At 59.9% G+C, this 16,701-nt stretch overlaps 1 long non-coding RNA gene across 1 annotated transcript in view; it reads left to right on the top strand.

Annotated features, from left to right (window-relative positions):
* Positions 1-16,639, top strand: part of LOC135181625 (uncharacterized) — a 28,568-nt gene extending 11,929 nt beyond the window's left edge. The window contains exon 3 of the long non-coding RNA XR_010304947.1: positions 16,463-16,639. This is a non-coding gene — a long non-coding RNA (uncharacterized LOC135181625). The remainder of the gene's footprint in view (positions 1-16,462) is intronic.
* The last annotated feature ends 62 nt before the right edge of the window (positions 16,640-16,701 follow it).

The following is a 16,701-nucleotide window of genomic DNA, read 5'->3' as shown; positions in this document are numbered from 1 at the left end:
TGGGAAGGGATCTGGAATGGATTGTGGGTGACTGGGAGGGGACTTAGAAGGGACTGGGAAGGGAATGAAAAGGAACTGGGAGGGTCTGAAAGGTAGTTGGAAGGGACTGGAAGGGACAGAGAGAGACTGAAAGGAGACTGGGATGGACCTGGTAAAGACTGGATTGGGACTGGGTGAGGACTGGGTTGTACTGGGAAAGGACTGGAATGGGAGGACTTGGAAGGGGCCTGGATGGGAACTGAAAGTGCTCCTAGGAAGAACTGGGACAGACTGGGAGGGACTGGGAGGTGGTCTGGAAGAGACTGGAGCAGGATTGGGCAGGGACTGGGATGGGATTAGAGAGGGGCTGGGAGAGGTCTGGGAGGGAACTGGAAGGCACTGCAGAGGAATTGGGAGGGACTGGGAGGGGGCTTGATGGGACTGGGAATCTTACCTGGAGGCGCTGGGAGCTGCTCTGGGGGCGCTGGGAGCCTCCTCTGTGCCCCTGCCGCCGTTTGGTCTCCCTCCCCCCTCCCTCCCTCCCGGCGCTGACAGAGCAGGAGGGCCAGAGCCACGCTCTGATTGGCCAGTGGGGCTCGGGCAGCAGCGCTCCCATTGGCTGCGCTGGGCCAGCCCCCCAGTTTGGGAACAGTGCGTCCCAGTTCGGGACCAGTCCCCCAGTTTGGGAACAGTGCATCCCAGTTCGGGACCAGTCCCTCCCAGTTTGGGAACAGTGCATCCCAGTTGGGGACCAGTCCCCCCAGTTTGGGAACAGTGCGTCCCAGTTTGGGACCAGTCCCCCAGTTTGGGAACAGTGCATCCCAGTTCGGGACCAGTCCCCCAGTTTGGGAACAGTGTGTCCCAGTTCGGGACCAGCCCCCCCAGTTTGGGAACAGTGCGTCCCAGTTCGGGACCAGCCCCCCCAGTTTGGGAACAGAGCGTCCCAGTTTGGGACCAGTCCCTCCCAGTTTGGGAACAGTGCATCCCAGTTCGGGACCAGTCCCTCCCAGTTTGGGAACAGTGCATCCCAGTTCGGGACCAGTCCCCCAGTTTGGGAACAGTGCGTCCCAGTTTGGGACCAGTCCCCCAGTTTGGGAACAGTGCATCCCAGTTCGGGACCAGTCCCCCAGTTTGGGAACAGTGTGTCCCAGTTCGGGACCAGCCCCCCCAGTTTGGGAACAGTGTGCCCCAGTTCGGGACCAGCCCCCCCAGTTTGGGAACAGTGCGTCCCAGTTCGGGACCAGCCCCCCCAGTTTGGGAACAGTGTGCCCCAGTTCGGGACCAGCCCCCCCAGTTTAGGAACAGTGCGTCCCAGTTCGGGACCAGTCCCCCCTAGTTTTGTTCCAGTGCGTCCCAGTTTGGGACCAGTCCCCCCAGTTTGGGACCAGTCCCCCCAGTTTGGGACCAGTCCCCCCCAGTTTGGGAACAGTGTGTCCCTGTTTGGGACCAGTCCCCCCCAGTTTGGGAACAGTGTGTCCCTGTTCGGGACCAGTCCCCCCCAGTTTGGGAACAGTGCGTCCCAGTTCGGGACCAGCCCCCCCAGTTTGGGAACAGTGTGTCCCTGTTCGGGACCAGTCCCCCCCCAGTTTAGGAACAGTGCGTCCCAGTTCGGGACCAGTCCCCCCTAGTTTTGTTCCAGTGCGTCCCAGTTTGGGACCAGTCCCCCCAGTTTGGGACCAGTCCCTCCCAGTTTGGGAACAGTGTGTCCCTGTTCGGGACCAGTCCCCCCCAGTTTGGGAACAGTGCATCCCAGTTCGGGACCAGTCCCCCCAGTTTGGGAACAGTGCATCCCAGTTCGGGACCAGTCCCCCCAGTTTGGGAACAGTGTGTCCCTGTTCGGGACCAGTCCCCCCCAGTTTGGGAACAGTGCGTCCCAGTTCGGGACCAGTCCCCCCTAGTTTTGTTCCAGTGCGTCCCAGTTTGGGACCAGTCCCCCCAGTTTGGGACCAGTCCCTCCCAATTTGGGAACAGTGTGTCCCTGTTCGGGACCAGTCCCCCCCAGTTTGGGAACAGTGCATCCCAGTTCGGGACCAGTCCCCCCAGTTTGGGAACAGTGCGTCCCAGTTCGGGCCCAGCCCCCCCCAGTTTTGTTCCAGTGTGTCCCAGTTTGGGACCAGTCCCCCCAGTTTGGGAACAGTGCATCCCAGTTCGGGACCAGTCCCCCCAGTTTGGGAACAGTGCGTCCCAGTTCGGGACCAGTCCCCCCAGTTTGGGAACAGTGCGTCCCAGTTCGGGCCCAGCCCCCCCCAGTTTTGTTCCAGTGTGTCCCAGTTCGGGACCAGCCCCCCCCAGTTTTGTTCCAGTGTGTCCCAGTTTGGGACCAGTCCCCCCAGTTTGGGAACAGTGCATCCCTGTTCGGGACCATTCCCTCCCAGTTTGGGAACAGTGCATCCCTGTTCGGGACCAGTCCCTCCCAGTTTGGGAACAGTGTGTCCCTGTTCGGGACCAGTCCCCCCCAGTTCAGGAACAGTGCATCCCAGTTCGGGACCAGTCCCCCCCAGTTTAGGAACAGTGCGTCCCAGTTCTGGACCAGTCCCCCCCAGTTTTGTTCCAGTGTGCCCCAGTTTGGGACCAGACCCCCCCAGTTTGCGACCACTCCCCTGCAGTTTGGGTTGAGTGTGTCCCCGTTTGGGCCCAGTTTGCCCCAGTTGGGGTCCAGTTCCCTCCCAGTCCCTTCCATTCCCCTCCCACTTCTGTTCCAGTCCCTCCCACTCCCCATCCAGTTCTTCCCAATCCCCTTCAGTCCCTCCCAGTCTTTGCCGGTTCCCTCCCACACCCTCCCAGTTTCCTCGCAGTTCCTGCCCAGTCCCATCCCAGTGCTTCCCAATTCCATCCAGTACCCCCAACACACCTTCATGTCCCCTCCCAGTCTGTCCCAGTCCCTACCACTTCTGTTCCAGTCCCCAGCCCTCCCCTCCCAGTCCCTCCAAATCCCTTTCCAGTACCTCCCAGTTCCCTCCCAACTCGCTCCCAGTCCCTAACAGTTCTCTCCTACTCCCTCCCAATGCCTCCCACTTCCTTCCCAGTCCCCCGCCCAGTCCCCTGCCATTTCCATCCCACAACTTCCCAGGCCCTCCAAATTCTATCCCAATCCTTCTCATTTCCCTCCCAGCCCCTCCCAGGGAGCCTGACTGGGAGGAACTGGGAGGGACTGGGATGGAACTGGGTGTGACGGGCAGGGATGGGGCACAGGGTGCAGACTGTGAGGGATTGTCAGGGACTGGGAGGGAACTGGTTGTGACTGTGTGGGGATTGGGAGAGACTGGGAGGGATTGGGAGGAGGCTGGGAGGGCATTGGGACGGACTGGGAGGGAATGGGATGGAGCGGGAAGGGATCAGGGATGGAGTGGAGGGATTGGGAGGGACTGGGATGGCCTGGGAGGGGATGTGGAGGGAGAGAGGGATAGGGGCTTGGGAGTTAGTGGAGGGGACTGGGATATACTGGGAGATAGTGGAATGGAGTGGGAGAGGATTGGGAGGGAATGGAGAGGGATCTGGAATGGATTGTGAGTGACTGGGAGAGGACTGGGGACAGGGAGGGGATTAGTAGGGAGTGGGAGGTGACTGGTAGCACTAGGGACTGGGAGAGACTGAGAGGGGACTTGGATGGACCTGGAAAGGACTGGATTGGGACTGGGAGGGAAATGGGAGTGGATTGGAAGGGACTGAAAAGGACTGGGTGTGGAGTGGGATGTACTGGGAAAGGAGTGGAATGGGATTGTGAGAGAGTGGGATGGGACTGGGAGGGAGTGGGTGGGATTCAGAGGCACGGGGAAGGAGTGGGATGAGTGAGATGGACTGGGAAGGGATCTGGGAAGGAGTGAGCTGAACTGGGAGAGGACTGGGAAGGGGCCTGAGAGGTGTCAGGGAGGGGAATGGGACTGGGAGTTGCTGGGATGGGACAGGGAGGAGAATGGGAGGGACTGCTGGGAAGTGGGAGAGGAATGAGATGGAATGGGAGGGAGTGGAAGGGTTTTGGGAGGGAAGGGAAAGGGATCTGGAATGAATTGTGAGTGACTGGGAGGGGACTGGGGACTGGGAGGGGATTAGGCGGGAGTGGGAGGTGACTGGAAGGGGACTGGGATATTGTGGGAGCTAGTGGGATGGACTGGGAAGGATTGGGATGGGGCTGGGTGGGAGTGATAGAGGACTGGGACGGGACTGGAGTTGGACTGGGACGGGACCGAGAGAGACTGGGAGGGGACTGAGATGGATCTGATAAGGACTGGATTGGGACTGGGAGAGGACTGTGAGGGAACTGGGAGAGGACAGGAAGGGATTGGGAGGGGGAGTGGGAGGGATTGAGAGGAACTGGGAAGGACTTGGAGGAGACTGGGAGGGCATTGGGATGGAGTGGGAGTGGGATGGAGTGGGAAGGGGCCTGAGAGGTGTCAGGGAGGAGTGACCTGGGAGGGCATTGGGAGGGAATGGGAAGGGATCTGGAATGGATTGTGAGTGACTGGGAGGGGACTGGGAAGGTAGTGGGAGGGTGTGAAAGGTCTTTGGGGTGGCCTGGAAGGCATTGGGAGGGGACTGGGATGTACTGGGAGCGAGTGGGATGGACTGGGAAGGATTGGAAGGGGGCTGGGTGAGACTGGGAGGGGATTGGGAGGAAATGGGATCAGACTGGGAGGGACAGAGAGAGACTGGGAGGGGATTGGGAGGGAAGGGGAAGGGATGGGAAGGGGAGTGGGAAGGGGCTGGTAAGGACTGGATTTGGATTGGGAGAGGCCTGGAAAGGACTGAGGAGGACTGGAAGGAGACCAGGAGGGATTGGGTAGGACTGGAATGGGATTGTGAGAGACTGGGAAGGGATTGGGAGTGAGTGGGTGGGATTCAGAGGAACGGGGAGGGAGTGGGAAGGGATCTGGGAAGGACTGAGCTGAAGTCGGAGAGGAATGGGAGGGGGCCTGAGAGGTGTCAGGGAGGGGAATTGGACTGGGAGGTGCTGGGATGGGACAGGGAGGGGATTTGGAAAGGATTGTGAGTGACTGGGAGGGGACTGGGCAGGTAGGGGGAGTGTGTGAAAGGTAGTTGGAGTGGCGTGGGAGGGGCCTGGGATATACTGGGAGCCAGTGGGATGGTCTGGGAAGGATTGGGAGGGGGCTGGGTGGGACTGATAGAGGACTGGGAGGAAATGGGAGAGGACTGTGAGGGACTGGAGTTGGACTGGGAAAGGACTCATCCCAGTCCCCTCCCAGTCCTCAGTCCCTGCCAGTCCTGTCCCATTCCTTCCCAGTCCTCTCCCAGACCGTCCCAGTCCCAATCCAGTCCTTCCCAGTGTCTCCCAGTATGCCCCAGTCCCCTTCCAGACTAGGGTGATTGTGAGTGAGTGGGAGAGGCAGGGAGGGGAATGGGAGGGAGAGCTGGGAAGTGGGATGGGATTGGGAGGGACTGGGGAGGAGTGGGAGGAGACTGAGAGGGAAGTGGGAAAGGATGAGGGATGGAGTGGAGGGATTGTGAGGGACTGGGATGGCCTGGGAGGGGATGTGGAGGGCCTGGGAGAGAGGGAGAGGGGCATGGGAGTTAGTGGAGGGGACTGGGATATGCTGGGAGATAGTGGAATAGATTGGGAGTGGATTGGGAGGAAATGGAGAGGGATTTGGAATGGATTGTGAGTGACTGGGAGAGGACTGGAATGGCACTAGGGCCTGGGAGAGACTGTGAGGGGACTGGGGTGGAGCTGGAAAGGACTGGATTAGGACTGGGAGGGAAATGGGAGAGGATTGGAAGGGACTGGGAGGGGAGTGGGACATACTGGGAGCTAGTGGGATGGACTGGGAAGGATTAGGTGAGGCCGGGTGGGACTGGGAGTGGATTGAGAGGAAATGGGAGAGGACTGGGACTGGGATGGACCTGGAAAGGAATGGCTTAGGACTGGGAGGGCAGTGGGAGAGGACTGTGAGGGGAGTGGGATGTGCTGGGAAAGGAGTGGAATTGGATTATGTGAAACTGGGATGGTACTGGGAGGGGAGTGAGAGAGAGTGGTTGCATCTGGGAAGGAGACTGATAGGTGACAGAGAGGGAATGGGACTGGGAGGGACAGGGAGAGTAATGGGAAGGACTGTTGGGAACTGGGAGAGGAATGGGATGCACTGGGCTTGGGAGTTAGTGGAGGGGATTGGGATATACTGGGAGATAGTGGAATGAAGTGGGAGTAGATTGGGAGGGAATGGAGAGGGATCTGGAATGGATTGTGAGTGACTGGGAGAGGACTGGAATGGCACTGGGGACTGGGAGAGACTGGGAGAGGAGTGGGATGGGCCTGGAAAGGACTGGATTGGGACTGGGAGGGAAATGGGAGAGGATTGGAAGGGACTGAGAGAGGACTGGGTGGGGAGTGGGATGTACTGGGAAAGGAGAGGAATGAGATTGTGAGAGACTGGGAGGGGATTTGGAGGGAGTGGGTGGAATTCAGAGGAATGAGGAGGGATGGAGTGGGAGGGAGTAGGATGGACTGGGAAGGGATCTGGTAAGGACTGAGCAAAAGTGGGAGAGGATTGGGAAAGGGCTGGAGAGGTGGCAGGGAGGGGGAATGGGACTGAGAGGTGCTGGGATGGGACAGGGAGGTGAATGGGAAGGACTGGTGGGAAGTGGGAGAGGAATGGGAGTGAGTGGGAGAGGATTGGGAGGGAATGGGAAGGGATCTGGAATGGATTGTGAGTGACTGGGAGGGGCCTGGGGACTGGGAGGGGATTAGGAGGGAGTGGGAGGGGACTGGGAGGGACTTGGGAGGTGAGTGGAAGGGGAGCGGGACATACTGGGAGCCAGTGGGATGGACTAGGAAGGATTGGGTGAGGCTGGGTGGGACTGGGAGTGGATTGAGAGGAAATGGGAGAGGACTGGGACTGGAATGGGACTGGAAAGTACTGGATTAGGACTGGGAGGGCAATGGGAGAGGACTGGAAGGGACAGAGAAGGACTAGGAGGGGGGGTGGGATGTACTGGGAAAGGAGTGGAATTGGATGGAGTGGGAAGGGATCAGGGATGGAGTGGAGGGATTGGAAGTGACTGGGATGGACTGGGAGGTAGTAGGAGGGGAGTGGAAACGTCTGAAAGGTACTCGGAGGGGCCTGGAAGAGTCTGTGAGGGGATTTGGAAGGACTGTGAAGGGAAGGGGAGGGACTGGAAGGGGACTGGGATATGGTGCGAAGAATGGAAGGAACTGGGACGGGACAGGGCGGGAATGGGATTGACTGACAGGGAGTGGGTGGGGACAGGGAGGGGAATGGGATTGACTGACAGGGAGTGGGTGGGGACAGGGAGGGGAATGGGATTGACTGACAGGGAGTGGGTGGGGACAGGGAGGAGAATGGGATTGACTGACAGGGAGTGGGTGGGGACAGGGAGGAGAATGGGATTGACTGACAGGGAGTGGGAGGGGACAGGGAGGGGAATGGGATTGACTGACAGGGAGTGGGTGGGGACAGGGAGGAGAATGGGATTGACTGACAGGGAGTGGGAGGGGACAGGGAGGGGAATGGGATTGACTGACAGGGAGTGGGAGGGGACAGGGAGGGGAATGGGATTGACTGACAGGGAGTGGGAGGGGACAGGGAGGAGAATGGGATTGACTGACAGGGAGTGGGAGGGGACAGGGAGGAGAATGGGATTGACTGACAGGGAGTGGGAGGGGACAGGGAGGGGAATGGGATTGACTGACAGGGAGTGGGAGGGGACAGGGAGGGGAATGGGATTGACTGACAGGGAGTGGGAGGGGACAGGGAGGGGAATGGAAAAGGATCTGGAATGGATTGTGAGTGGGAGGGGACTGGGCGGGGGAGGGAGGGGACTTAGTAGGGACTGGGAAGGGAATGAAAAGGGACTGGGAGGGTCTGAAAGGTAGTTGGAAGGGCCTGGAATGAACTGGGAGGGGACTGGGAGGGGACTGGGATGTACTGGGAGCTAGTGGGATGGACTGGGAAGGATTTGGAGGGGGCTGGATGGGACTGATAGGGGATTGGGTGGAAATGGGAGAGGACTGGGAGGGACAGTGAGAGACTGAAAGGAGACTGGGATGGACCTGGTAAGGACTGGATTGGGACTGGGTGAGGACTGTGAGTTGTACTGGGAAAGGACTGGAAGGGGAGGGCATGGGAAGGGCCTGAATGGGAACTGAAAGCGATCCTAGTAGGAACTGGGACGGATTGGGAGGGATTGAGAGGGGGTCTGGGAGAGACTGGAGCAGGATTGGGCAGGGACTGGGATGGGATTAGAGAGGGGCTGGGAGAGGTCTGGGAGGGAACTGGAAGGCACTGCAGAGGAATTGGGAGGGACTGGGAAGGATTTGGAGAGGTCTGGAAGGGAACTGGGAGGGACTGGGAGGGGGCTTGATGGGACTGGGAATCTTACCTGGAGGCGCTGGGAGCTGCTCTGGGGGCGCTGGGAGCCTCCACTGTGCCCCTGCTGCCGTTTGGTCTCCCTCCCCCCTCCCTCCCTCCCTCCCGGCGCTGACAGAGCAGGAGGGCCAGGCCACGCTCTGATTGGCCAGCGGGGCTCGGGCAGCAGCGCTCCCATTGGCTGCGCTGGGCCAGCCCCCCCAGTTTGGGAACAGTGCATCCCAGTTCGGGACCAGCCCCCCCAGTTTGGGAACAGTGCGTCCCAGTTTGGGAACAGTGCGCCCCAGTTTGGGACCAGTCCCCCCCAGTTTGGGAACAGTGCGCCCCAGTTCGGGACCAGTCCCCCCCAGTTTGGGAACAGTGCATCCCAGTTCAGGACCAGGCCCCCCCAGTTTGGGAACAGTGTGTCCCAGTTCGGGACCAACCCCCCCAGTTTTGGAACAGTGTGTCCCAGTTCAGGACCAGGCCCCCCCAGTTTGGGAACAGTGTGTCCCAGTTCGGGACCAGGCCCCCAGGGATCAGGGATGGAGTGGAGGGATTGGGAGGGACTGGGATGGCCTGGGAGGGGATGTGGAGGGAGAGAGTGATAGGGGCTTGGGAGTTAGTGGAGGGGACTGGGATATACTGGAAGATAGTGGAATGGAGTGGGAGAGGATTGGGAGGGAATGGAGAGGGATCTGGAATGGATTGTGAGTGACTGGGAGAGGACTGGAATGGCACTAGGGACTGGGAGAGACTGAGCGAGACTGGGAAGGGACTGGGATGGACGTGGAAAGGACTGGATTGGGACTGGGAGAGGACTGGGAGGGAAATGGGAGTGGATTGGTAGGGACTGAAAAGGACTGGGTGTGGAGTGGGATGTACTGGGAAAGGAGTGGAATGGGATTGTGAGAGAGTGGGATGGGACTGGGAGGGAGTGGGTGGGATTCAGAGGAACGGGGAAGGAGTGGGAGGGAGTGAGATGGACTGGGAAAGGATCTGGGAAGGACTGAGCTAAACTGGGAGGGGACTGGGAAGGGGCTTGAGAGGTGTCAGGGAGGGGAATGGGACTGGGAGGTGCTGAGATTGGGACAGGGAGGGGAATGGGAGGGACTGCTGGGAAGTGGGAGAGGAATGAGATGGAATGGAACGGGATCTGGAATGAATTGAGAGTGACTGGGAGGGGATTAGGAGGGAGTGGGAGGTGACTGGAAGGGGACTGGGATATTGTGGGAGCTAGTGGGATGGACTGGGAAGGATTGGGAGGGGACTGGCTGGGAGTGATAGAGGACTGGGATGAAATGGGAGAGGACTGGGAGGAGACTGGAGTTGGACTGGGAAGGGACAAGGAGGGACTGAGAGAGACTGGAAGGGGACTGAGATGGATCTGGTAAGAACTGGATTGGGACTGGAAGAGGACTGCGGGAACTGGGAGAGGCCAGGAAGGGACTGGGAAGGACTGGGAGGAGATGGGGAGGGCATTGGGATGGAGTGGGAGTGGGATGAGTGGGAAGGGGCCTGAGAGGTATGAGGGAGAGGAATGGGCCTGGGAGGCCCTGGGATGGGACAGGGAGGGGAATGGGAGGGACTGATGGAAGTGGGATGGGATTGGGAGGGACTGGTGAGGCGTGGGAGGAGACTTGGAGGGACTGAGAGGTAATGGGAGGGAAGTGGGAAAGGATGAGGGATGGAGTGGAGGGACTGTGTGGGACTGGGATGGCCTGGGAGGGGATGTGGAGGGCCTGGGAGAGAGGGATAGGGGCTCGGGAGTTAGTGGAGGGGACTGGGATATAGTGGGATGGAGTGGGAGAGATTTGGAATGGATTGTGAGTGAGTGGAATGGCAATAGAAAGGGACTAGGAGGGAGTGGGAGGGGACTGGGGTGGACCTGGAAAGGACTGGATTGGGATTGGGAGAGGACTGGGAGAGGACTGAAAAGGACTAGGAGAGCAGTGGGATGTACTGGGAAAGGAGTGTAATGGGATAGTGAGGGACTGGGAAGGGGTTGGGAGGGAGTGGGTGGGATTCAGAGGAATGGGGAGGGAGTGGGATGGAGTGGGAGGGAGTAGGATGGGCTGGGAAGGGATCTGGGAAGGATTGATCTGAACTGGGAGAGGACTGGGAAGGGGCCTGAGAGGTGTCAGGGAGGGGAATTGGACTGGGAGGTGCTGGGATGGGACAGGGAGGGGATTTGGAAAGGATTGTGAGTGACTGGGAGGGGACTGGGCAGGTAGGGGGAGTGTGTGAAAGGTGGTTGGAGTGGCGTGGGAGGGGCCTGGGATATACTGGGAGCCAGTGGGATGGTCTGGGAAGGATTGGGAGGGGGCTGGGTGGGACTGATAGAGGACTGGGAGGAAATGGGAGAGGACTGTGAGGGACTGGAGTTGGACTGGGAAAGGACTCATCCCAGTCCCCTCCCAGTCCTCAGTCCCTGCCAGTCCTGTCCCATTCCTTCCCAGTCCTCTCCCAGACCGTCCCAGTCCCAATCCAGTCCTTCCCAGTGTCTCCCAGTATGCCCCAGTCCCCTTCCAGACTAGGGTGATTGTGAGTGAGTGGGAGAGGCAGGGAGGGGAATGGGAGGGAGAGCTGGGAAGTGGGATGGGATTGGGAGGGACTGGGGAGGAGTGGGAGGAGACTGAGAGGGAAGTGGGAAAGGATGAGGGATGGAGTGGAGGGATTGTGAGGGACTGGGATGGCTTGGGAGGGGATGTGGAGGGCCTGGGAGAGAGGGATAGGGGCATGGGAGTTAGTGGAGGGGACTGGGATATACTGGGAGATAGTGGAATAGATTGGGAGTGGATTGGGAGGGAATGGAGAGGGATCTGGAATGGATTGTGAGTGACTGGGAGAGGACTGGAATGGCACTAGGGACTGGGAGAGACTGGGAAGGGACTGGGATAGACCTGGAAAGGACTGGGAGGGGATTGGGTCAGAGTGGCAGAGGACTGGGGACTGGGAGGGACTTGGGAGGTGACTGGGAGGGGAGTGGGATATACTGGGAGCTAGTGGCATGGACTGGGAAGGATTGGGTGAGGCTGGGTGGGACTGGGAGTGGATTGAGAGGAAATGAGAGAGGACTGGGACTGGGATGGGACTGGGATGGACCTGGTAAGTACTGGATTAGGACTGGGAGGGCAGTGGGAGAGGACTGGAAGGGACAGAGAAGGACTGGAAGGGGAGTGGGATGTACTGGGAAAGGAGTGGAATTGGATTATGTGAAACTGGGATGGGACTAGGAGGGGAGTGAGAGAGGGTGGTTGGGACTGGGAAGGAGACTGAGAGGTGACAGAGAGGGGAATGGGACAGGGAGAGTAATGGGAAGGACTGTTGGGAATTGGGAGAGGAATGGGATGCACTGGGCTGGAGTAGGAGGGCATTGGGAGGAAATGGGAAGGGATCTGGAATGGATTGTGACTGGGGGGGACTGGGCCAGAGGGAGCATACTGGGAGGGGAATGGGAAGGTAGTTGGAGGGGCCTGGAAGGGACTTGGAGGGGATTGAGAGGGAGTGGGAGGTGACTGGAAGGGGACTGGGATATTTTGGGAGCTAGTGGGATGGACTGGGAAGGATTGGGAGGGTGCTGGGTGGGAGTGATAGAGGACTGGGAGGGGACTGGAGTTGGACTGGGAGAGACTGAGAGAGACTGGGAGGGGACTGAGATGGACCTGGTGAGGACACTGGGAGAGGCCAGGAAGGGACTGGGAAGGTCTGGGAGGGGACTGGGAGGGATTGAGAGGAACTGGGAAGGACTTGGAGGAGACTGGAGGGCATTGAGATGGACTGGGAGTGGGGTGGAGTGGGAAGGGGACTGGGAAGGAGTGAGTGGGACTGGGAAGGATTGGGTGAGACTGGTAAGGGGCCTGAGAGGTGTGAGGGAGGGGAATGGGCCTGGGAGGTCTTGGGATGGGACAGGGAGGGGAATGGGAGGGACTGATGGAAGTGGGATGGGATTGGGAGGGACTGGTGAGGCGTGGGAGGAGACTTGGAGGGACTGAGAGGTAGTGGGAGGGAAGTGGGAAAGGATGAGGGATGGAGTGGAGGGATTGTGAGGGACTGGGATGGCCTGGGAGGGGATGTGGAGGGCCTGGGAGAGAGGGATAGGGGCTTGGGAGTTAGTGGAGGGAATTGGGATGCAGAGGGAGGGAAGTGGAAGGGACTGCAAGGGAATTGGGAGGGACTGGAGGGATTCGGATAGGTCTAGAATGGGACTGGGAGGGGACTTGTTGAGACTGGGATCCATACCTGAAGGCACTGGGAGCCATCTGGGAAGCACTGGGAGCCATCCTGGAAGCACTGGGAGCTGAACTGGGAGCCGCCATTGTGTCCCCTGCCACCATTCTGTCTGTCTCCCTCTCTCCCTCCCTCCCTGGCGCTGTGAGGGGAAAGAGCGGGAAAGCCAGGCTGCGCTCTGATTGGCCAGCGGGGCTTAGGCGGGAAGCGCTCCCATTGGCTGCGCTGGGCCCAATTCCCCCACTTGGTGTCCACTTTGGGCCCAGTTCCTACCAGTTTGGGAACAGTTTGTCCCAGTATGGGACCACTTTCCTCCCAAGCCCACCCAGTTCCCTCCCGTTTCCATCCCACTGCCCCCCAGGCCCTCCAAATTCTATCCCAATCCTTCTCATTTCCCTCCCAGTCACTCCCAGGGAGCCTGACTGGGTGGAACTGGGAGGGACTGGGATGGACCTGGCTTTGACCAGCAGGGATAGGGCACAGGGTGCAGACTGTGAGGGATTGTCAGGGACTGGGAGGTAATTGGTAGAGACTGGGAGGGAACTGGTTGTGACTGTGTGGGGATAGGGAGAGACTGGGATAGACTGGGAGGGATTGGGAGGAGACTGGGAGGGCATTGGGACGGGCTCGGAGGGAATGGGATGGAGTGGAGGGATTGGAAGTGACTGGGATGGACTGGGAGGTAGGGGGAGTTGAGTGGGAGCGTCTGAAAGGTACTCAGAGGGGCCTGGAAGAGTCTGTGAGGAGATTTGGAAGGACTGGGAAGGGAATGGAAGGGACTGGAAGGGGACTGGGATATGCTGGGAAGAATGGAGGGAACTGGGACAGGACTGGGAAGGACTTGGAGGGGATTTGTGCGAGACTGGGAGGAGATGTGGGAAGGACTTGGAGGGGCTGGAGGTGGACTAGGATAGAAATGGGATGCACCAAGAGGGAGGTGAGAGGGAACTGGGTAGGACTGGGAGAGACTGAGGGGGACTGGAGAGTGACTGGGAGGGAGTGTGAGGCAATTGGGAGGCACAGGGAGGGAACCGATTGGGACTGCCTGGGGATTGGGAGAGACTGGGAGGAACTGAGTGGAACTGAAAGGCCACTGGGGGCAACTGGGAGGGACTGGGAGAGGATCTGGGGGTTACTGGGCAGGACGGGGAGCGGAACTGGGAGAGACTGGAAGGGGATCTAGGAGGAACAGAAGGAACTGGGATTAGACTGGGAGGGACTTGGAGGGGATTTGTGAGAGGCTGGGAGATGTGGGAGGGAACTGGGAGGGACTGAGATGGAAATGGGATGGGCCAGGAGGGATGTGAGAGGGAACTGGGTAGGACTGGGAGGGACTGGAGGGATTTGAGAGGGACTGGGAGGAAACTGGAAGGGACTGCGGAGGAATTGGGATGCAGAGGGAGGGAAGTGGAAGGGACTGCAAGGGAATTGGGAGGGACTGGGCAGGATTCAGAGAGATCTAAAACAGGCCTGGGAGGGGACTTGTTGAGACTGGGATTCGTACCTGGAGGCACTGGGAGCCATCTGGGAAGCACTGGGAGCCATCCTGGAAGCACTGGGAGCTGAACTGGGAGCTGCCATTGTGTCCCCTGCCACCATTTTGTCTCCCTCCCTCCCTCCCTGACGCTGTGAGGGGAAAGAGCGGGAAAGCCAGGCTGCGCTCTGATTGGCCAGCGGGGCTTAGGCGGGAAGTGCTCCCATTGGCTGCGCTGGGCCCAATTCCCCCACTTGGTGTGCACTTTGGGCCCAGTTCTTACCAGTTTGGGCCCAGGTTGTCCCAGTTTGGGACCACTTCCCTCCCAAGCCCACCCAGTCCCCTCCCATTTCCATCCCACTGCCTCCTAGTCTCTCCCAGTCCCCTCCCATTTCCATCCCACTGCCTCCCAGTCTCTCCCAGTCCCCTCCCATTTCCATCCCACTGCCTCCCGGTCTCTACCAGTCCCCTCCCATTTCCATCCCACTGCCTCCCAGTCTCTCCCAGTCCCCTCCCATTTCCATCCCACTGCCTCCCAGTCTCTCCCAGTCCCCTCCCATTTCCATCCCACTGCCTCCCGGTCTCTACCAGTCCCCTCCCATTTCCATCCCACTGCCTCCCGGTCTCTACCAGTCCCCTCCCATTTCCATCCCGCTACCTCCCAGTCTCTACCAGTCCCCTCCCATTTCCATCCCACTGCCTCCCAGTCTCTACCAGTCCCCTCCCATTTCCATCCCACTGCCTCCCAGTCTCTCCCAGTCCCCTCCCATTTCCATCCCGCTACCTCCCAGTCTCTACCAGTCCCCTCCCATTTCCATCCCACTGCCTCCCAGTCTCTACCAGTCCCTTCCCATTTCCATCCCACTGCCTCCCAGTCTCTACCAGTCCCTTCCCATTTCCATCCCACTACCTCCCAGCTCCCCCCAGTCCCCTCCCATTTCCATCCCACTATCTCCCTGCTCCCCCCAGTCACCTCCCAGTCGTTCCCAGTCCTTCCGGATTCCATCCCATTTCCCTGCCAGTCACTCACAGGGAGGGGAACTAAGAGGGACTGGGAGAAACTGGGACTGAACTGGGAAGGACTGGGATGGAACTGAGTGCGATTGGCAGGGACAGGGTGTGGGGTGCAGACGGTCGGGGACTGGGAGGGGATCCGCAAGAGACTGGAATTGACTGTGAGTGGATCTGGGAGGTACTGGGATCGGATCTGGGAGAGAATGAGAGGGGCTGGAAAGGACGGGGAGGAACAGAAGGGACTGGGATTGGATCTAGGAGCGACTGAGAGGGGCTGGAAGGGACGGGGAGGAACAGAAGGGACTGGGATTGGATCTAGGAGAGACTGGGAGGGACTGGAAGGGATGGGGAGGAACGAAAGGGACGGGGATCGGATCTGGGAGCGACTGAGAGGGGCTGGAAGGGACGGGGAGGAACGGAAGGGACTGGGATTGGATCTAGGAGAGACTGAGAGGGGCTGGAAGGGATGGGGAGGAACAGAAGGGACTGGGATTGGATCTAGGAGAGACTGGGAGGGACTGGAAGGGATGGGGAGGAACGAAAGGGACTGGGATTGGATCTGGGAGAGACTGGGAGGGACTGGAAGGGACGGGGAGGAACGGAAGGGACTGGGATTGGATCTGGAAGCGACTGGGAGGGGCTGGAAGGGACGGGGAGGAACGAAAGGGACTGGGATTGGATCTGGGAGCGACTGGGAGGGACTGGAAGGGACGGGGAGGAACGAAAGGGACGGGGCGGGGATCTGGGAGGGATAGGGACGGGGCTGGGATCGACTGGGAGGGGTTTGGGAGGGACTGGGCCGGTCCGGGCGGTATCTGTGTGGGCCTGGGAGCAGAGGAGAGCATGGGAGCCATCCTGTGAGCACTGTGCGTTGTCCTGGAGCACTGGGAGGTACTGGGATCATACCTGGAGGCGCTGGGAGCTGAGCTGGGAGCGCTGGGAGCCGCCACGGAGCCCCCTGTGGCCGTTTTGTCTCACTCCCCCCTCCCTCCCGGCGCCGTGAGGGGAAAGAGCGGGAAAGCCAGGCCGTGCTCTGATTGGCCAGCGGCGTTTGGGCGGGAAGCGCTCAGCCTCTGCGCTCTGGCAGGCTCTGGGGGGTCTCACTCTGGGTTTCGGTGTCCCCTTTGGCTCGGCCCCCCCAGCCACGGCTCCAGGGGTCTGGGGGTATCGAAAGGGCCTTTGGGGGCATCTAAAGGCGTCAGGGGTGAGCTGGAGGGGGTCTGCGGGTATCTAAAGGAGGCCTGTGGCCATGTAGAGGGGTCAGGGACCCTCGTAAAGGGGTCCGTGGGCACCTAGAGTGGGTCTGGCGAGATGCAAAGGTGGAGGCTGTGCTTGCTTTGCAAGGCTGCTTGTGTGTGTGTGCTTTAGGTGTGGTTTGCTCTGGGGTGCAGTCAGTGTGTGCTGCTGTCCAGCCGAAGCACTGCAGAGCTGCTGCTTCTCCTTGCAGCACACGCTCAGAGGACAGGTCCCTGGATTGCAGTGCTGCTCCAATGGCCTGTGGTGGCTGCAGGCAGCCGCGGCCCGGGGAGCCCAAGACTCAGCGTGTGGAAGGGTTGGGAGCAGCCCTGGGTGCCTGCAAGGATTCGGGAGGTGAGCTGAGCAGGTGAGATGGATCTGAGACACCTTTCAGACCAGCTGCTGTGAGTATCTGGAGTCTTCCTGCAGTGTTTGTGCAGTTAAAGTAGA

The sequence above is a fragment of the Pogoniulus pusillus genome, chromosome 15 (genome assembly GCF_015220805.1).
Source record: "Pogoniulus pusillus isolate bPogPus1 chromosome 15, bPogPus1.pri, whole genome shotgun sequence".
In the NCBI taxonomy this organism is placed as follows: Eukaryota; Metazoa; Chordata; class Aves; order Piciformes; family Lybiidae; genus Pogoniulus; species Pogoniulus pusillus.
Note: the sequence above shows the minus strand (reverse complement) of the source record. Positions and strands in the feature narration are given on the sequence as shown.